Source organism: Dromiciops gliroides, chromosome 6 (genome assembly GCF_019393635.1).
Source record: "Dromiciops gliroides isolate mDroGli1 chromosome 6, mDroGli1.pri, whole genome shotgun sequence".
NCBI lineage: Eukaryota > Metazoa > Chordata > Mammalia > Microbiotheria > Microbiotheriidae > Dromiciops > Dromiciops gliroides.
The window spans coordinates 252315045-252337632 of NC_057866.1; the positions used below are offsets into that span (position 1 = coordinate 252315045).

Below are 22588 nucleotides of genomic sequence, written 5' to 3' on the forward strand. Positions count from 1 at the left end.
ATTATAACATCAATAAAACATAAAACATTTTGATATAACTAAATGCTATGAAATTAAACTGACCAAAGTAAAAAGCAGAGGAGTGGGGCGGGGGAAGGGGGAAGGGTAGGATATTTCTACCTTTTTTTTATTTTTTGTTATGAGATGGCTATCTGGGAAAGGGGAAATTTATATTGGGAAATGTAAGTCATGTAAAAAAATCAATAAAATTTTTAAAAAGAAAGTATAAACTGCTCTATTTGGTTCTTCAAGCCCTCTATCATCTGACCACACCATGCCTAAACAGCCAGGGTCACCTTACCTGTAGGTAGAGATGGAATTGCTTTAAAAGACAATGGCAAAGTCTTTCTGTCCAAAAACATCTCCCCTATTCCCTGAGACACAGTTGTTAAAAGTACCTGGATACCTATTTTAGCCTGTACAAGACCTCACATAGACAAGAAAAAATTGGAAGGCAACAGTGGGAAAAGAATTAAATTAGGAGTCAAAAGCCCTGAATAAATCCAAGCTCTAACACTTACTATTTGTGTGACCTTAAAGCAAGTAACTTAGCCTCTATAGGTCTCAGTTTCCTTATTTGTAAAATTGGAATTTGGACTAGTTCAGCTATAAGGTAAATCTTATCAACTACAAGTACATCTAAAACTGTGTATTTCATTAATTAGATCATTTCAATTTCTCAAACTACTTTCATTATCTAGACTGAAAAACTTTTCTTTCTTGAATATATTTACATTTGATCTAATACATGATACATTGTATTTCTTCTGTAAAATGTATCATGGAGGATAAGAATTGGTTTCTGTTGCACTTCTCTATATTCTCCCTAGTTTCCATGTTTCACCTCACCACCTACCTTCTCTCAGACACTTGTAAATGGGCTGCTGACCCAATATATTTATTTTTTAATTTGCTATTTAGGAAAAAAAAAAACTTATCAGGATCTCATTAAGACTACTGAATGGGGCAGCTAGGTGGCACAGTGGATAGAACACTGGCCCTGGAGTCAGGAGTACCTGAGTTCAAATCCGGCCTCAGACACTTAACACTTACTAGCTGTGTGACCCTGGGCAAGTCACTTAACCCCAATTGCCTCACTTAAAAAAATAAAAGACACTTAGGCAAGTCTTATATATGAAACAATAAACAAAAAAGAAATGATTGCTTATATTACAGAAGAAAATTATTCTATTTATAGTTTTACTTATTTGCCTATAAGCCAAATCCTTACTTACTAATAGAGCTTATTTGTCTTCATGTAAAGGAAAATTTACTGAAATTACTAACTTATGTCCATTATACTTTTTAGTTCCATTGTAACAATAAATTCAAAAGTGAGATTCAAGATCTCATTCAACCACACAGTGTATTTGCTTCAGTTATAATAAGCCTCAAAACAACTTAATAAACAGTATCCAAGTCTGACATGTCACCAGAAAGCTGCTCAAGGACTTGGAGGGGAGCATTATAGTCATCCAGACTTGCTATTCAATGCTATTCACACAGGATTAACAGTGATATCCTGGAAGGCATTTGGCATGCCAGCACTGGAGAGATACTCATGGAAACTGTTCTACTGGGCTGGAAGTATATGGAGGTCAGCTGACATCATGTCGCCCAAGCAAATGTAAGACCAAAAAATGACTACAATCAAACCAAGCCAATGTGCATTTATTAAGTACTCACTATGTGCCCATCAGGTCAACAAGCATTTATTAAGCAAATAGTACATGCCAGGCACTTGTGTTAATAAACTCAGGGGATACATAGAAAGGCAAAAGCCAGTCTCTACTCTCCAGGAGTTCACAGTCAGAGGGGAAAATAATAGGTAAACATCTATGTACAAATAAGGTACCCCAAAGATAAACTGCAGAGAATCTCCTTGGAGGGGAAAGTGGCATTAAGGAGGATAGGGAAAGACATTTTGTCTAAGATCAGATTTTAGATAAGACTTGAAGAAAGTATAAGGGCTAAATTAATTCCCAATTAATTCCTTAAAGAAGTCAAGAAGGGGCAGCTACATGGCGCAGTGGATAGAGCACCGGCCCTGGATTCAGAAGGACCTGAGTTCAAATCCAGATTCAGACACTTAACACTTACTAGCTGTGTGACCCTGGGCAAGTCACTTAACCCCAATTGCCTCACAAAAAAAAAAAAGTCAAGAAGCAGTGGTAAAGACAGAGAGCATTCCATGCATGACAGACAAAGAATCAGGAGATGGCATCTGTTGCCCAATGGAAAGGAGGTCAGAACCACTGGACTAATGAGTACAGAGAAGGGAATAAAGTGTGAGAAGCCTATAAAAGTAGGAAGGGGGCAGCTAGGTGGTGCAGTGGATAAAGCACTGGCTCTGGATTCAGGAGGACCTGAGTTCAAATCCAGCCTTAGACACTGACACTTACTAGCTGTGTGACCCTGGGCAAGTCACTTAACCCTCATTGCCCTGCTCCACCCCCCCCCCAAAAGCAGGAAGGGGCCAGCCTGTGAAGGGCTTTAAAATCAAAGAAATTTATACTTAATCCTGGAGGCAATGGGGAGCCACTGGAATTTACTGACAAGCAGAGAGGTAAGGAGTCAAGGGGGAATGACATGATAAGACCTGCACTTTAGGAAGATCACTTTTATAGCGAGTGGAAGAAAAACTAAAGTGAGAAAAGAATTGAGGGAAGGAAGACAATCAGAAGGCTATTGCAGTTGTCCAGGTTTGAGGCAAGGAGAGTATGTACCAAGATAACAACAGAGGGAAAAGGGGGACATATGCAAGAGAGGTTGAGAAGGAAGAAATAACAGGACTTGGAAACTAATTGGAAATAGGAAAGTAGAGAGTGAGGAGTTAAGGATGACACCTAAGCTGCAGGCCTAGTTGACTTGGATAATGGGATTCCGTCAACCATATTAGTTAAGAAGTTTGGAAGGGGGAAGATGATCAATTCATTTTGGGGCATGTTGAGTTTAAGATGGCCATGGGGCACCCAGTTCAAATGTCAAAGTGTAGACAGAAGGCATTCTTTTAGGACACATTCAAAGATTTTCACACAAGAAAAATTAGTAACAGCACACATTTTTATAGTGCATTACCATTTGACAAAGCACTTCCCTCACAACAACACTGCTGAAGATGAACATATTTCCTTATTGCGGATAGAAACAGATGCTCAATGATGTTAAGAATTTGCCTACCATCATAAGCAAATCTGTCAGATCTATAGCTTTCCTGCTCCAAATACACTCCTCCTCCATCACAATACAGCTCTTTCCCATCTCTCCCCCAAAATAACAAATAGCAGCAGCACCAAACATAATAGCAGACAATGATCAGAAAAAGCATTAGATAGAGCTTCCAACTGCATAAGTTATGCCCAAATGCAAGCAGAGAAACAGAGAGAGCAACAGACTCTGAGTCAGGAGTCTGCAATTCTAGAATTGGCTCTGTCACTGAACAGTTGTGAGGCCTTGGACATGACACAACCTCTCTGGGCTTGTGTCCTCATCTATAAATTGAGGAGGTAAAATGCATGATCTCTGAGGTCCCTGTCACAATTTCAATTCTATAATGCTATAGTGACATCAAGCTACTGCCCCATAGGATGCTTTCACCCATAGTGTAAAAAGTACTAGTGTTTTCCAATCACATCACAATAAGCAAGGAGACCTCTTTGAAAGACAATACAATAATGCAGATTCTTCACATTTCCCTACCTGCGGGGTTCTAGACTTTCCTACCTTATCATTTTCAAAGTTATTTCTGGAAACCCTTCCATAGCCCATTGTTAATAAAAAGGGTCAGACAACTCTGGTATTGTGCAATGACAACAAGGACATGAGAAGGCATTACTCGTTTCTCTGACAACTCTGATTTGAGCCTAGTCCTCTGCAGAAAAGGAAGCAGAAAGCAATGAGAACATCACTTTTTTGTTAGTACTGAGTGTCCAATGTGAACTCTGAAAGTTTCCTTAGTACTTAGTCTGAGTAAAGATGAAGTAAAATGCTTATAAAATAGGGAACTGATTCTGAAATACTGCCCAGATCTGGTTTGGGAAAAATACATCACCCTTTGTGGTATCAATATCACTGGTAAATATAAATCAGAGGTGGAATAATGCCATAACACCAATTTTTTTTTCTCTCCTCCACTTTTCCCCTTCTTATTCTCCTATTCTCTTTGTACAACAATCAATAATCATTTGACTTTTTATCCACATTATCTAGCATGAGGCCAGGCTAGATAATATGGATAAAAAGTCAAAAACAAATAGTTTCTACCCTCAAGTGAAAGTTTATATTCCAATAAGGGAAATGATATGTTCATAAACAGCTAAATATCAAGTGGATGTAAAATTGGAGAACATTGGGAGGAACTCCCTAGCAAATGGTAGGAACCAAGAAGGGCTCCTGTAAAAGACACCACTTGAGCTGAATCCTAAAAGAAACCAAAGATTCTAAGAGGTGGAGGTCAGGAGGGAATACACTCTAGGGAAGAGACCAGCCAGTGCAAAGGTACGAATGGAGGGGGATGCGTTACATGTGTGAGAACAGCAACAAGAAAGCAAGAAGACAGATAACTGCAGTATCACAGAATTCATGGAAGGAAGTACTGTGCAGTCAGGCTGGGGGCAGGTGGGGAGAGGAAGGTGATTGAGTATATTTCAGGTGCAATTCCCTCATTTGCCTCTTCCCTCCAGTTAATAGGAATGGGTGCTGTATTTTGTCAAAAAGCTCTCTATGCATCTATTGAGATACTCATACAATTTGGGGCAGTTTTCTTATTGATGTGGTTGATTATGTTGGTAATTTTCCTAATATTGAACCAGCCCTGCATTCCTGGTATAAATCCCACCTGGTCACAGTGTATTATCCTGGTGATAAATTTCTGTAATCTCTTTGCTAATATTCTACTTAGAATTTTTGCATCGATATTCATTAGGGAGAATGGTCTATAATTTTCTTTCTCTGTTTTTGTTCTTCATGGTTTAAGTATCAGCACCATATTTTTCTTATAGAAGGAATTTGTAGGATTCTTTCTTCACCTATTTTTCCAAATCGTTTGTATAGTATTGGAATTAATTGTTCTTTAAATGCTTGGTAGAATTCGAAGGGGTTTTGTTTGTTTGTTTGTTTGGCTTTGGTTTTTGTTTATTTGTTTGGGATTTTTTTTTTTTTGGGTGAGGCAATGAGGGTTAAGTGACTTGCCCAGGGTCACACAGCTAATATCAAGTGTCTGAGGCCAGATTTGAACTCGGGTCCTCTTGAATCCAGGACCAGTGATCTATTCACTGAGCCACCTAACTGCCCCCCAGAATTCACTTGTAAACCCATCTAGCCCTGGAGATTTTTTTCTTAGGGAGTTCACTAGTGACTTATTCAATTTCTTTTTCTAAAACAGGCTTATCTAAGGATTTTATTTCCTCTTCTGTTAATCTAGCAGTTTATATTTTTGTAAATATTCATCCACTTCATTTAGATTGTCAAATTTATTGGCATATAGTTAGAAAAAATAGCTCCTAATCATTGCCTTAATTTCCTCTTCATTGGTGGTGAGTTCACCCTTTTCCTTTTTGATGCAGGTAATTTGGTTTTCTTCTTTCTTTTTTTTAATCACATTAACCAAAGGTTTACCTATTTTATTGGTTTTTTTCTCATAGAACCAGCTCTTAGTTTTATCTTACTCTCAATTTTATTAATCAGTATTTACAATTTGGTATTTAATTGGGGATTTTTAATTTGTTCTTTTTCTAGCATTTTTAGTTGTATGCCCAATTCACTGCTCTCCTCTTTCTCTATTTTATTCATGCAGGCATTTAGAGGTATAAAATTTCCCTTGAGAACTGCTTTGGAGGCAGCTAGGTGGCGCAGTGGATAGAGCACTGGCCCTGGATTCAGGAAGACCCGAGTTCAAATGTGACCTCAGACACTTAACACTTACTAGCTGTGTGACCCTGGGCAAGTCACTTAACCCCAACTGCCTCACCAAAAAACAAAAACAAACAAACAAAAGAACTGCTTTGGCTGTATCCCATAAGTTTTGGTATGTTGTTTCATTATTGTCACTTCACAGCACTTTCAATGATATTCTGAGTCAGACCCAGGAAAGAGCATTTGGAAACCCAAGCTAGGTTTGAAAGTTGCATGTCCCATTAAGTACATAATTATACCTTCCAAGCTCAGAACCATCACCAGATATCAGCACAAAATAAATACTTAATATGCCATGGAATTGTCAGACATTAACAATGAGCCATATATATTTAAAACTGTACTTTGGACCCTCCCCCCACCCAACCCCAAGCATTTTGTGTCCTAACTACCTACTCTTAAACTGAGCTCTGTTCAAAAATGTTGCTTTATTCTACCTAAAGCACTTTCGGTCAAAACAGCTGCTCATGCACCCACTTGGTGGTTAAAGGTGAACAAATAGTAATTATAATGTTTACCAATCTCACAAACAGTTCTAAGATTAGGTCTTCATTCAGAAACTCTGAAATTGCTTTGAAACAATTTCCTGTAAAGGATAACAACTAGTTCATTTGTGGTGGTAATTATTATGGCATAACGATTCAAGTGGTTATTGGTTATTCATCTAGTAAATTCAAACAATAAGCAAAAATATATACTTGGGAAAACATTGGGTGTAATAAAGATACATAAAATATCTGAGGGCTTTGTAAGCTTAGAAATATCAATCTGAAGAGAAACAAATATTTTTAGTGTTTTACTTTATCATCATAATCCCCATTTCAGTCACAGAGGTCACAAATACCTGGAAGTCTTTTATAAGAAAGCTTAACCACAAAAATTATCAGCAATTCTCAAATTAATTACAAACTGTTAATCATAGGAAAGATTGCTCCAAATCACCAACATTATGAGAGATACAAATCCAAGGAGCCCAAAAGCAGTTTTGCCAAACTCCCCAAATTTGGCAAAGACAATAAAAGATGAAAACAGTCAGTGCTGGAAAGAGTTAGAGGAAGAAAGGTACAATAATACATTGTTGATGAAGTGGTCCGCGAATTCAACTAATCTAGAAAGCACTTAGACAAAAACAAACAAACAAACAAACAAAACCCTAAAATGTCTGTGCCATTTAACCCCACTAGTAGAATATAAGCCAAAGGGAGAAAAAAACAAAACCAAAAGAAAACCCCATCTTTTGTATAATAATAATTGTAATCATAATAGCTAACATTTGCATTGCATCAACCATGTGGCAGGCACTGTACAGTGCCCATACAGCCTTACAAATATGATGTCATTTGATCCATAGAAGGTAAATGCTAATATGTCCATTTTACAGTTGAGAAAATGAAGGCAAAAAGAAGTTAAGTGACTTGCACGCAGCTAGTAAGGGTCTGAGGTGGGATTTTAACTCAAGTCCTCCTCACTCCTGGCCCAGGGCTCTATAAACTGTGCCACCTAGCTGCCTTATGTCTTTGCAAAAGGTCTCATCTATATGAAATATTTATAGCAGCACTTTTGGCAAAAGAAAGAATGACTTTCTATAGCAATTCACCCTACAGTCTGGAATCATGGTAATTTGCCCAACCTGCCTTCTGGAGCTTAGTATCCTTGTCAGTTTAAGATCAGGTGTGGCAAAGCATCTTATTAATAAATCATTTGGAAAATAGAGAAACTCCAATTTAAACAATAATTTGTTTAAATAAACAATTTAAACTTTTCAAGTGCCTATATGCAAAACAAATGAATAAGCTTTAGAGAAGCTTATTTTATATGTAATAAGAGTATCTTTTGGAAAAACATAAATCAACCCTAATTTATCTGATTCAAGTGGGATTTTCTAAAAGGAAAGGAAACCCAAATGGCAATGTTACAATGATCCAGGAATTTAAGTAACAGTCAATCAAAATAACAGATTGTTTTGGGATTACATTTATCTGGCTTTACATAGACATCTTCCAGTAACTCCATGGCAGATTTTTCGTTAAAATTTTTCCTTCTATCAATATTATGTAATTTGTATTCTATGAATACAATCAGGAATACATAATTAATATTAATTGGTTCTAGGAAGAAATTAGATAGAAAAGAAGGGTAGGAGGCACTTGGTGCTGCCATTACAAAGAATAAGATAACATTCACCTGGGCAGTTGAGAAGGGGGAATCTGGGATCTAAATTGGGTCAGGGCTGGTCTCTGAGGAGTCACCAAACGTTTGAACACAATAACACAGTCTTAGTAATTACTTATCAATTGGATGATGTTAGTTGAGCCACTATCATCTTAAGTATGCCTACTGCACAAGGGCAGAAGCTAACACCGGAATCTAAAATGTAATTTTCTCTATCATGTACTAATAGTTAAAAAAATAGTAAAATAGTAAAACAAAACAAAACAAAACACCAGCCTTCCAGCAGGCACTGCTATCTTCATTACAAGTAGAAATATCAGGCTTTTAAATAAATTTGCCAAACTCACAGAAGAACTCAGACCTGAATCTGAATATCATAATTTGTCATCACACAAAACCACTTGGGGAAAAAAATCACAATAACTAATGCTTCAAAGAATAAGGCAATATTAAAATATAATTGAGGGTTCCCTTTCCATTTCCAGTCTTATTTCATGTTATTCACCTTTATAGACTTTTTATTCCAGTCAAACTGGCAAGCTAGCTGTTCCCCAATAAACAACATCCCCACACCCAGCAAGGAAGTACACTCCCTTCACATCTGACTCTTAGAATGCCTAGCTTCCTTCCAAATACAGTTTAGGTACATTCATGTACCCCAGGCTTTCCCCAAATTCCTCCACTTGACAGTGTTCTCTCTCTCTTGAAATCACTTTATATTCCATTATAGATACTTATTGGTCCAAGGGTTGTAACCCCAGTGCCTACAAGTGGTAAGTACTTAGCCTTCCTTAAGAGTTAGGTTTGAAATTTTTTATTCATTCACCTAGTGGTACTTGAAAGACTAAAATGTTATTACTCTAAGTACAGCACACCTCACACATAAGGGTCAGATTTATGTAGGGCTACAAATTTAATCTCTTAAGCACATCAAAATTCACAAGTAAACCTCAAGAAAAATCACAAAGTCAGTTTTATTCATTCAAAAGAGCAGAAAGTTTTATGCTGGTAAAAAAATAAATAAATAAACCAAGGTGCTCTTCACAAGTAGTCATTGAAAAATTCAGCAATCTGAAAAATTCCGGATTCATTGATTTTACACACACACACACACACACACACACACACACACACACACACACACACACACACACACACACACACACACACACCACCACCACCACCACCACCACCACCAGCACATTAAATAAATACTGCGCTTCAGATGCTAAGAAAACCAGGAAGTCTAAGTCTTCCAACCACAATCAGAATTCCAGAGAGCATCAACAATCAAAACAGTATCGTGTGCAAGCCACTTTGAGGTGCTGCAATCCAAGTACGATTCAAAACAAAAAAGGAAAAGGTGACCTCACCACCTGGCCCTGCTTCTCGGAAGTTTTGCTCCCTAATAGTCTGGTGTCCCTAGAGCCCTGTAGCTCTGTGAGCTCTAAAATCAGGAAGCCTGCACAGGGCTCAAGAATTTCCAGACCTAGTGAGCCAAGAAGGGGACTAGTGTTAAGCAAGTTCTAATCAGGGTTCTGGTCTTAATACCCAGTGGATGCTCTAGGACAGAGGTAGAGAAAAGACCCCATCTTTTATAGAACCTAATCAACAAACCATGATCAAGGTAAGAAATCTTCCATTTTTATATGTGTGTGTGTGTGTGTGTGTGTGTGTGTGTGTGTGTGTGTGTGTGTGTGTGTGAGAGAGAGAGAGAGAGAGAGAGAGAGTGTGAGTGTGTGTGTGTGTGTATAATATATATGTGTGTGTGGTGTGTATATATACATATATATAAAATATATGTGGGTGGTGTGTGTGCTCACATGTGCGCGCATGTGTGTAGGTGTGCATGTATGCATATGGTCAGGTGAATAAGGTACTCCACTTGTTATGCTCTATCACTTATATGATGTAACTTCCAACACCAGCAATTCACTCTTGCCACCAAGATGATCCAATAACAGTAAAAATAAAATCTTATGAAGTAATAGAAGAGGAATTTAGAGGAACAGAATAGTGTTTTAAATAGAAGTACAGAACAGAATTTTAGCTGTTTCCTTAGAGATCAACTAGTCCAATGCCCTCACTTTAGAGCTGAAATTATTGTATGAATTTAAATTTATGATATGACAATTACAAATGTACCTTCTTCCTTCATAATCAGGATTAATTCAAGATGGTGTCCATATTAGGCATCACCTAAAGATTAACTAAAAGACAACCACAGAATATCCTTTCAGAAAGGGGGCCTAGAAGTCTGCATACCATGACAAAATTGCTTACAATTTGTTCATATGTGAATAATGAGATTATATTCTAAAATATTATAATTCTTAATCTCATATTCAACAATTCTATACACTACCACAAATACTGATATTTCGAAATATTAAAATTATTGCATCCTGAGTATATATTGGCTTACTCTAATTAGTACTTCTGAAAGCCATTTAGAATTACTACAATGAAAAAAATAATAAATTACTACACTGATAAAACTTGACAGTATGAAAACAAGAAACTCTAAGTATTTATAAAGCAAATATACATTTATAAAGCAACCACAGAGTGAGAACTTTCCAAATATATTGAAAAGTACAGACATAGATATTTAGAGAAGAAAAAGTATGCCACTTAAAAAAAAACTTTTAAAAATCTGTCAGGTAGTTTTAAAAATCATTGTTTTCCAAAGTTCTATCATTATTCTGATTTTTTTAACTAGTAAACTGATATTCTGACATAGCAAACTACCCAAACAAGACTTTACTGAAGTAATAAATATGTGTGCAGTTCTATTTCCCCCTTAGATTTTTGCTGACTACAAAAGACATTACCATTCAAAGTTTTCAATTATATGACTCATAGGTGCACACAATCGTTATCATCTCCTAAAGCAACTGTACACCCTATTTGGGAATAAAGCAACAACTTAAATCTATATTGTACTTTTAACGTTTCTGACCACAGTTCTGTGGGGATCATGGGTTATACAATAATGATTATCTTCCTTGGACCTCTCCATGATCACAGGTGCCTAGCTTGCTGGTGTCAGAACTGATGCTCAAACCCACATCTTCTGAAACTCATCAATGAAGCTCATCTTTGACAGAACTCTTTAACATATTTACCGCATAGTTAAAAATCACAGTAATATGTTATAGGTAACAGGTAATAAGAACAGCTAACATTTATATACTACTTATCATGTGTCGGGCACTGTGTTAAGCAAATTATTTTCTCATTTGATCCACAAAACAACCCTGGGAGGTGGGTGCTATTATTACCCTCATTTTACAGATGAGGAAACTGAGGCAGAGAGGAGCTAAGTGACTTTTCCAAGGTCCCACAGCTATTAAATGTCTAAAGTTGAATATGAAATCAGGTATATGTCCCTCAAAGCCCAGGACTTTAAGCTGCCTAATAAAAACATAAAATGGTAGCTTTTATCATTTTTAGCTCATATTACTAAAACCACCACTAACCACTCCCATGGAAATGGTTAAAACATACATCATTATCTATTTACATTATTATAAAGTATTTGGATTAAAGATATTAGTATTCCCATTTCTAAAATTCAATCTATAGAAGGATACTCTTCTCGACCTAATGTTCTGTTAAAATTGATTAGAAGGTTTAAGCCATGTCTGTGAAAAAACAAATTATTGTTTAGAAAAAAAATTCAGCCAAGGCTCTTAGCTTAATAATTTATTTCTGTTCCAGGTCATGTGACCAACAAGATGTCAGACTAGAATTTCTTCAGTCCACACTCAAATTTTCCCCCTTCCCCACAATGAGGAGTTATGTGCCAGATGTAGAGCAATTACAGCTGAATCCACAGGAAAAGAGAGAACCTCAATAAGTGCTCACTCAGCACTCCTCGCCCACGAGCCTCCACACTCCTGGAAGGTTTATACAAACTGATCTTGTCTTTACAAAACCTTCTACCTTCTATATCCCCCTCACAACTACCACAAAAGCAGCAGCTCTGGATTCTGCCCAGTCACATGAGGAGGGGAGCAGTGAGGAGACTGCTGCCTTCTTTCTGGGCTGGCCCTTTGGTTAGAAACTCTCTGGAAAAACACTGTGTACTCAAGATAGGTGGAGAAGGTGGCATGGTCAGACCTGCATTTGAAGATCACTTTGGCAGCTGAGCAGAGGACAGACTAGACTAGTGAGGGCCAGACTCATCAGCAGGCTACCAGGGAGGATGGCAGTGTTACAAAGATAAAATCAACAGACCCCAGTCAGAGAATGGATACTGGGGGTAGGGGGGAGCAGAGAGGAGAGGGGCACATTGAGGATAGGAAGTGAGAATGTGATGAATCAAGGATGACACCTAGCTTTCCAGCCTGGGTGACTGGTAGGATTAGCCTCAACAGCAAGAGAGAAGTTAGGAAACCAGGTAATTATTAGAGATTACAAAGCAATCTTTTTTTTTGTTGTTGTTGTTTTTTTTGTAGGCAATGGGGGTTAAGTGACTTGCCCAGGGTCACACAGCTAGTAAGTGTCAAGTGTCTGAGGCTGGATTTGAACTCAGGTACTCCTGAATTTAGGGCCAGTACCTTAACCACTGCGCCATCTAGCTGCCCCACAAAGCAATCTTAATATCACAACAGCTAAGAAAATGAACCTGTGCCTAATGAAACAGAATCCTATGGGATCCCAAGAGAAAATGGAATGAGAAGAAATTCCATAATAGTTAAAAGAGAAATGAAATACATAAAAGAAATTAAGAATAAATCTATCAGAAGTTATAGTTCTATGCAATAATTTCTAAAAATTCTAATTACTGAATCTTCCACAGAGTTCCTGCAAAAAGAGATCAACAAATCTGGAATACAAAAAAAAAAAAAGACTCAAGTGAAAGAAAATTTGGCAAAAGAGAAAACAAAATAAAACAATGTCAAAAGAATACATCATTTCTATGTAAGACAAAATCATTGACCTTGAAGACAGGATGCATAAAAACCGACAAAGATTAAAGATCTCTCAAGAGAACATGACCAGTCAGAAAGCCTACTATAATTCAAGAACTAATACAAGAGCACTCCCCAGAACTTCTGAATACAGAAAGCAAAGTACCAAGGAAGAGAACCTAGAAATCATCCAGAAAAGACAAATGGGGGGGGGGAGCCTTCTACTTCAAACATAGTGCTTAAATCGAACAATTCTGGTGATAAACAACAAATTTTACAAGCATCCAGAATAACTTCAAATTTTAAAAAAGGAAATTAGCATTACACAAAATTTTTCCACATCTACTAAAAACCACAGAAAAGAATGGAATTAGTATATTCTAAAAAGCAAAGATATTTAAGCTACAAGCTTGACAGACTCTGCATACCCAAGATTATAAACATCAATGAAAAAGATGACATTTGACAAAAGAGAATTATTAGGGATATTCCTAAAGGGAAAAAAAAAAGCAAGCATAATATTTAACCTGCAAACACCCCAAATCCCAGAAACACAAAAAAGGATAGGTATAATTACTAAGGAAAGATAAGTAAGGAAATAAATTACCTCATGTTTAGAGGTTATTTATATGAGAAAAATAGTCAGATGGACAGATGGTCACTGACCTTCAGGGTAAAAACAAAAAAGGGATCAATATGATAGGCTTTTTAAAAGCAGACAAGGGAATAAAGATGGAAAGAGAATTTAAAGAAATAGGGGAAGTGGAGGTAATAAAAAACAAAAACAAACATAATTAAAGCCCCATGAACAAAACATAGGAGAGGCTATGAATGGGGTGGGGGGGGGGAGGAAGAGGCAGAGGACAGAGAGAAATGAGTAATGTATCCTTATCAAGTTCATCCTTGCAGGAATTTTCTAAAGTAGAAATGCTTTCCACTAATGAAGATGAACAACTCATCTGCAAAGTATAGTTTTAGGGAGCTGCCTATGGTCAGACAGATAGGGTGTGCGTATTTGTATGTGTGTATGTAGATAGATATAGAGATATATGTATGTGTGCATGTGCCTATGTGTGCATGTGCCTGTGTGTGTAGATGTATATCAGAGGCAGGTCTGTTACTGGGTCCAAAGCCAGTCTTCTTTCCATTATACCAAGTTTCCTAGTACCTAGATTATCATGTAGTTGAGCCTGATTCAGCAGCTTTATAAAAAGCTGACTCTGATAACTGAAGAGAAGATTCTTTTAACAAAGTAGCAGAGAACCAATTCACAGAGGGCCAAGAACAAAAATGTTAAGAATTGGAAGGGATTTTAATGATAACCTTAATCAAAATGCCTAAATCTATGGACAGAAGGGTAAAAGGACCTCCACAAGATCACAAAACTAGTAAGTATCAGAGTTAAGACTTTTGAAAGCCAGGTCCAAGTTCACACATTCTCTCAGGAAAAATTTTTCTGGATTCTGCCTAGATTGTATGAGCAGTTTTTAAATTTCCCAAACCCTGAGATTTTATCTTTGTCAAATCCAAGTTGTGAATGTTATTAAATCTTTCCATAAACCAGTATTTTTTAAACACCTAGCCTATTAACACTGAATCCTTTAAAAATGTTAATGACAAGGTTAATTTTACACACAGGATATTAAAGGAATATGTACTTTAACCAAAGCTTTCAAATTAGGAAACATTGATAACCATAAAAAAAGAAAGAAGGAAAAATAAAATGTTAATAGAAATAGCAGCTAACATTTTCGTATGCGCTAACATTTACAAAGCACTTTACATATATTATCTCAATTTGAACTTTTTAACAATTCAAGCTAATATTTCAAGTATTATTCCCAATTTACAGATAAGGAAACTGATGCAGAAAATTGTGTTGTCCAAGGTCATATAGTGAAACTGTATTAAATCCTGTAGAACCACAGAGCATTTAGACCCTTGGGGGAATGGGGGGAGTACATGGTAAATGAAATGCTTATCAGATGATACTGAAAATGCTGACCAGTCAATAAAATGAACATTTATTAAGCACCTACTATGTGCCAAACACTACACTAGCTGTTGAGGGTACAAATACAGAAGTGGGAGTCCCTACCCCTAAGGAGCTTGCATGCTCCTGAGAAAATGAAACTTCATAAAACAAGTATATACAAAACATAAAAAAGTAAGAGACAGAAAGTAAGAGGTAGAATCAAGAACAGCTCTTGAAGGAGGTGAGCTAAGACTTGAAGAGAGTTGGGGGTTCTAAGACCCAGAGATGAAGGGGAGTGTTCCTTCATGCACATAAAAAGGTCAAAAGATGGGCTTCCCCTTTTTTTCCCTTCCTCTTTCACCAACATCATTAACTAAGGCAAAAGCCAAAGTCACCCACTTCATCCCAGGCCATCGCCAGTTACCCGGACATATGTCTCGGACTCTGGAGGAGAGTAAGGCTGATGACTTTGGGTAGCTCTGCTTCACCTAAATCCAAGTCACCCAGGAGTCAAGACATCACACAATGATGTCGTTGGTCCTCTTCATGAATGAAGGATGAACAACAACAATAACTAAGCCAGTTTGACTGGATAGAAGATTGTGTGAGAGGGAGTAGTACCAGGCAATGAGCATGTAAATAGTAGCAGTCAATGTCTTTCACAATCTGGCTCCAGCCTAACAGGAATCTGTGTTCACCCTAGGGGTAACAGAGATCCACAAAAGCTTCTTGAGTAGGGAAGTTCTGATCAGTGCAACAGGAATATCAATTTATCGGCTGTGTGCAGGACAGTTTGAAGAGAAAAAGGCTGGATAAAAGGGCACTAGCTAGGAAACTATTGCAACAGTCCAGATTAAAGAGATACTGAATTAAAGCAGTTGTAGAGTGAGTGGGTAAAAAAGACAGTTGAAAGAAATATTTAGGAGACTGAACCAATAGGACTTCATAAATAAGTGGATAGAGAGGGCAATGGGGAGAGGGAGGTAAGAGTCAAGAGTTAACTCAAAGGAGGCTAGCACCCTTGAAAGAAATAGGGAAATAAAGAGGAGCAGATTCAAAGAAAAGAAAATGATTTGTGAAGTTTAGCAGGCAGCTGGATCTAGAATTCAGAAGAGATGAAGGCTGGGTATACAAATTTAGGAGTATCTGCAACAAGATGATAGTTGGAATCATGAGAACTAATAATCAACAAGAAAGGAGTGGAGAGAGAGAAAAGAAGTAGGCCTAGTCAGTCAACAAACATTTTTAAAGTGCCTACTCTGTAACAGGAGCTGGGCTAGACAGCCAAAGAAAGGCAAAAAACAGATCCTGTTCACAAGGAGCTGGTGAATATTTTCTCATGTATAAATGAGATGGCATGCATGATAATCCTGAAAGGGACTGATCAGACAGGGAAGAAAAAACCCAGGCAAGAACAATGTCACAAAAACCCAGAGAGGAAAAAGCATCCAGGAGTAGAATGGTAGGCAATAGCATGAAATGCTTCAAGAGTTGTCAAGAAGGATGAAAACTCAGAAAAGTCATTGGATTTATCAATGAAAAAATCAATGGCGACATCTTGGTAAAGCCAACAAGCATTTACTGGAAAGAGTCAAATAGTGAGGATGAAAGCCAGACAGTAAGCAGATAAGGAGTTAAATGTGAGGTGAGAAACTGGAGGTGATGACTTTATAAACAGCTTTTTTTCTAGAAGTTTACCTGTGAAAGGAAGGAGGGATAAATAGTATGACAATTTGAGGGGAAGGTAGGATAAAGCGAGGTTTTAAGGCTGGGGGAGATAGGGGCATGTTTGTATGCTACAAAGAAGGAATCAGTAACTAAAAAGAGGTAAATTAGGGTTAAAGAAGCATTGACTGAAGGGACAAGCTTTCAAAGGTGATGAAACCAAGGAAACAAATACAGGGGCTTGAAGAATCCCAGAACAAGAGAACTATAGGTATTCTGAGTTGATCTGACTTGTGGAACTCAATGGAAGAGAGGATCTAAAGGAAGTCTAATCAAGAATGATTCTGATTATTGCAATTAGGATTTGTTAATTATATTGAGAAATAATAACCCATTTGAGCAACACTATCTTTATATTTTAAAATTTTGCTCCATAAAAGAAAATTTCAATATAGATAGAAACCAAACTAAAACCAATGATATTAGTTGCAAAGAAACAGAGTCTAGTTCCAATAAGTATGAATTTCCTAATAATTAAAGCTGTTCAGAAATGAAAGGGCAGTTTTGTTAAAGTAGTGAACAGAAAAAGTGTTCAATCACAACCTGGATGACTATCAGTGAGGAATGTTATAGGGATTCCTAAAGTGTTGTGACAATTGAGGGCAAGCCATGTAGCTTGGAAGGTCAGTTCCTTGACGTCAGGAAGTGACATTTGATGTTTCTGGTTTAGACAGGAGGCTTCTGGAAGGAGGAAGGAAGCATCGGGTCCTTTTTTTTGTTCCTGGCCTCGGATAATGGGGTCTCTTAGAAATAGTTAGATTTTTACCTTTCTCTCTGATCATTAGATCCTAATGCTCTTTTATAAATACTTAAAAGTCTAAACTCTTGCTAAAGCTTCTAATTTATTGGCGACCACTCATTAGATTTTTAGACACTATAGCTAGATAGCAACTTTACAGTGTGTTAAAAGTTGAATCTGATGACCTGCAAAATCTTTCTCAAACCTAAAGTTCTAAGACAATATGCATGAATTATTTTAAGATTGGTTAAAATAAACAGCAATCACTGGTTTTATTAGGTCAAATCTGATATTTTAAAAATTCACAATATATCCATTTAGAAGTATAAACGATAAATCATCTAATATCAAGAAGATTCTCAATCCAGAACTATTCCAATAAGATTAATCTTTTCTTTTAAACAGGTTCAAAGACACACAAAAAAAAATTGATCACGGGTCATTTATACTCTAAGAAAACCCAAAACAAAAGCGTAAACTCATCATCTGCCCCTCATTTTTCTTCCTCTTGACTAACCAAGTCAACAAGTATTTATATGTGCCAGGCATTGTGCTAAGCACTACAGATACAAAGAAGGGCAAAAACAATCCCTGTTCTCAAGGAGCTCACAGTTTAATGGGGGAGGAAACATGTAAACAACCCATGTACAAGCAAGATAAATGCAGCATAAATTGGAGATAATCTCAAAGGGAAGACTCTAAGAGAAAGAAAGCCTTCTAATTACTTCTACCAGGAGTTCATTAATCTTCCTTTCACTGGTCTTTGCAACCCATTTCTCAGAAATCAGAATATCATGTTTTCTCATTACTTACTTTTGCAGCAATGTTAAAGTTAGAACAATTTCTACCTGGACTCAATTTCAACTCAGAGCAATGTTATTACCAGTAAAAGAAATCTATATTGTCACAAAGCTAGATATAGAATGTTACCCAAAGAATTTGGTATGCCATTTATTCAAAGGCAACTATGATATAAAAATAAAAATATCCATCAAGGCCAGTGATTGGCTCACAGGGAGGTCAAATCTGTATCTAGCCCTCAGAGTAACCTCATGCCATGCTATTTATGGCAAGACAAAAAAAAAAGTAGAAAATGTTAATATTCTCGTTTATAAATTAAGGAATATTTTTTGTCTACAAAAACTAGAACTTTAAATCATGGTTTCTTTTTAAGGGAGAAAGAATTTTAGTAGTAAATCTGAGCATACACATCTAGAATAGCTTTTTAAGTCGAACTGTAGGTATCAGGTCTGAGTGCATAAGCAAACATTTCTGTTTGTGATGCAACACCAACCTGGAAATATGCTATTAACCTTACATAAGGGGGGAAAAAGGTATATGATTTTACAAAACAACCAATGCAATATATGATCAGCTGGCCCTAATGAATTCTGGTAAAATCACTGAAATGTGTTTGTTGATTCGCCTGCTACTTGGCCGCGTTAGCACTGAATGTAATTAATTGTTTAAGTTCCCCCAGATCGAGGAGAAAGGACGGGCAGCCGGGTTTAAAGCCCCGGCCGCATCCAGCCCGGAGCGGCAGCCCAGGTCACGGGGAGGGCGGGCGCCCATTGTACTGGGGACCCCGCAGGTAACTGCCCCGGGGCGCGGGGCGAGGACCCGGGGGCGCGGGGACCCGCCCGCCGCCCCCCAGAGCGCCCGAGCCCCGACTTCTTCGAGGCCGCCGGCCCGGCCTCCCCGCGTCCTCCCGTCCGTCCCCGGAGAAAGCCCCGCCCGGCCCGGGCCGGCCGGGGCCGGGGCCGGGCCGGGCGCAGGCAGCGACGCTGGGCCGAGGCCGTCCGGCCGCGGCTGCCCGGGGGTAGCTCGGCTGACACTCACCGCGAGGGCGGGCGGGCGCGCGGACGGGCGAGGCTCTGGGGTCCGCGGGCCCGGGAGGCCGGGCCGAGCGGGGAGGTGCTCAAGCGCCGCCGCCGCCGATGCCGCCGATGCCGCCGCCTGCTCCTCGGCCACCACCCCGCCTCCAGCCGCCGCCGCCTCGGGCTCCTCGGGCCCGGCTCCCGGTGCCTGCGGCCGCCGCCTCCGCCTCGGCGCTGCCCGCGCGGCGCCTCCTCTCCATCAAGGCCGAGGTCGGCCCGAGGGACAGTCCCCGAGGGTGACGGCTTGGAGCCGTCTCCTGCAGCGGCCGGTGGCCATCTTTAATTCTCCTTCTCCTCCTCCTCCTCCTCCCGCAGGCAGGCTAGCAGGCTGGCTAGGGATCCTCCTCCTCCTCCTCTTCTTCCTCCTCCTCCTCCTCCTCCTCCTCCTCCTCCTCCTCCTCCTCCTCCTCCTTCTCCTCTTCCTCCTCCTCCTTCTGCTCCTCCTGCTCCTGCTGCTGCTGCTCCTGCTGCTGCTGCTCCGGCTCCTCCCGCAGCCCTCCTGCCCCTCCTCCCCAACTCCCCTCCTCCCCTCCTCCGGCTCCTCCTGCTGCTCCTGCTCGGGCTCCGGCTCCTCCCGAGCCGCCGGCAGAGGCACCAGTAGTCGCAGCACCCGCACCCCGCTCTCCTCCTCTTTCCTGCTCCCCCCTCCCCCAGCTCCAGCCTCCCCACCCCCGCCTCGCGCCGGTAGTCCCCCTTCCTTGGCACCCCTATCCTTGTCGCCTGTTTGAGCGTACGGTGGGTCATTCCCCCAGCCGGGCTTGACCTCTCGAGTTTCTAGTCTTTCTCCCACCCCGCCCCCTTCCTCTTGGAAGCACACCTGTCCCTTACTCTTCCTCTTCTTCCCCTTCTTCCTCCTTTTCCCCTTCTAACCCTTTCCCATTTGTATTCTCCATTCCATCATCCATCCCCTTCCCTATTCCCCATCCCCCATTCTTATCCTAGTCCCCAACCCTATCTCCATACCCAGTCCCATACCCATCTCCATCCACTTCCCCATGCCCTATTCTTTATCCCCTTCCGCTTTCCCAACCCCATCTCTATCCCCATCCCTTTGTCCATCTCCATTCATTTCCCCATCTCCTTCCTTATTCCTCCATCCTCATTCTCATCCTCTGGATGGCACTTTTTTGGTCCCAACCTGTCCTACCACTGGTCTTCTATCCAGCTGCCAAAGATGACTCAACCCAAGATGAGGAAAAGGCCCTGGCCTTCTATTCTCATTGACTGAGCCTTAAACCACCACCACCACCATCCCAGCCACTGGTTATTGTCGGAAATTGAGGAAAGAATTTGCAGGAGGCAGGAAATTGAATAGTTCCATCCTGTCTAGGGACGGAAGAGGCCACCTGCCATGATTGGCCTTCAACTTGATTTCTACAGAAGATTCTCATCTAGTTAAGGGTTGTGTCCAGGAACTGATCCCCCCACCCCCACCCCCGTGATAGATGCAGATAAAGTGAACTTTGAGGCCATTTTTTTCATTGCATTAAAGGGCCTTATTTATAACAATATGTGTGGATGAAACCCAGTATAGATTCAAAGTTGTTGGAGCACTTAAGAGAGATAGCCAACTCATTATTCAGAAACTAGTTTACCTTAGGAAAAATTTAGGACTTTTGCCAGTTTTGTACATAGCAATTTTGTCAAGGTTGGCAAATGGGGGAAACATCTGTGTTGGCTACTTCAAACTGGTTTCTTGGTGGGGTAAGGAAAGTGTGGTACAAGGACTATAATTATGGATAAGAAACTCCCAGTAATTCAAATCACCTGCTCTGCACTTCATAATCTAACTGTCATTTTACAGTGATTAACAAAACTAGTTGTCCATACATAGAGAAATAGAAACTTCTGCTTTTACTCTACCAAAATTTAAGCAAGTTGAAATATCATTTTCCTTCCTTTAGCCACTTTGCCTTAGTCGCATTGAAACAATTTGTGATGATTTACTTTCCCATGTTGCTGGGTAACTGCAAGGTTCAGTATTGCTGACACAGGCTACGCCTGGGAGCACTTTGGGGATTACAGTGACTGTTGCTGTGGGGAAGTGACTACCAAGAAAAAAAGAGAAAAAACACCTTGCCTCCTCAGGGGGATAAAGAGTCTGACATGGAAGGTGTCTGGTTACCACCAAAGCAATACACTAAGACAAAGTCAACATTCTACTACAAAAAATAATGGGTCTGCAGTTAAAGGTTCAACTTTGAGAATTTAATAAGAGTTCTTTTGGATACATACTCAAGAAACATCTGAGTGTATTGCATGAAATCAGGGGGTAAAAAAATCAGTTGATCAACAAGCACAGTGGATAGAGAACTGGCCCTGGATTCAGGAGAACTTGAGTTCAAATCTAACTTCAGACACTTGACACTTACTAGCTGTGTGATCCTGGGCAAGTCACTTAACCCCAATTGCCTCACCCCCAAAAAAACCCAAACAAACAAACAAAAAAAGCTTTCAGTGGTAAACTTCGGGGATAGAAAAGCAAAAAGAATCCTTATCCTCAAGGCGGATATATTCTAATTAGGGAGATAACATGTAAATAAATAGGTATATACATGATATTTACAAAGTAGTTAGAAGCTTAGAGGGGAATGCACTGGTCAGGGTGGAGGGAGAGAGAGAATAGAGGAAGACAGGGAAAGGACTCCTTAGAGAAGGTGAAGTTTGAGTTGAGTCTTGAAAGAAGACAGGGAAAGCAAGAAGTGGGAGTAAGATGGCAGACCTATCGGGGTGATGAACACTCATCGTAAAGTCATGGAGATGAAAGATCAAGTTTAGTAATTGCATGTAGGCTACAGGAGAATTGTTGAGGTTGTGGAAGGAAGTGTATGAAGACTGAAAAAGTAGGAAGGGACCACATAATGAAGGGCCTTAAATACCAAAGAAGGTTTTTTTCATTCAATTTTTATTTAATTTTTCTTACCTGTAAATAAAATTTTTTAACCTTTTTAAAATTTTGAGGTCTAACATCCCTTCCTCCCTCCTTGAGAAGGCAAGTATCTATTTATAAATATTATACATGTGAAGTCATGTAAAGCATTTCCATATTAGCCATGTTGCAAAAGAAAAAGCAGACCAAAAACAGACTAAGAATAATAAAGTTTAAAAAATGCTTCTGGGGGCAGCTAGGTGGTGCAGTGGATAAAGTACCGGCTTTGGATTCAGGAGGACCTGAATTCAAATGTGACCTCAGACACTTGACACTTAATAGCTGTGTGGGCCTGGGCAAGTCACTTAACTTTCATTGCCACTCCCCCCCCCCAAATGC

At 39.4% G+C, this 22588-nt stretch overlaps 1 protein-coding gene across 1 annotated transcript in view; it reads right to left on the reverse strand.

Annotated features, from left to right (window-relative positions):
• WDFY3 (WD repeat and FYVE domain containing 3) overlaps nucleotides 1–19457 on the reverse strand; it is a 332419-nt gene extending 312962 nt beyond the window's left edge. Inside the window, 1 exon segment of the mRNA XM_043973480.1 lies at nucleotides 19283–19457. The gene's annotated coding sequence lies outside the window, so the exon portion shown is untranslated.
• Between the last annotated feature and the right edge of the window lie 3131 nt (nucleotides 19458–22588).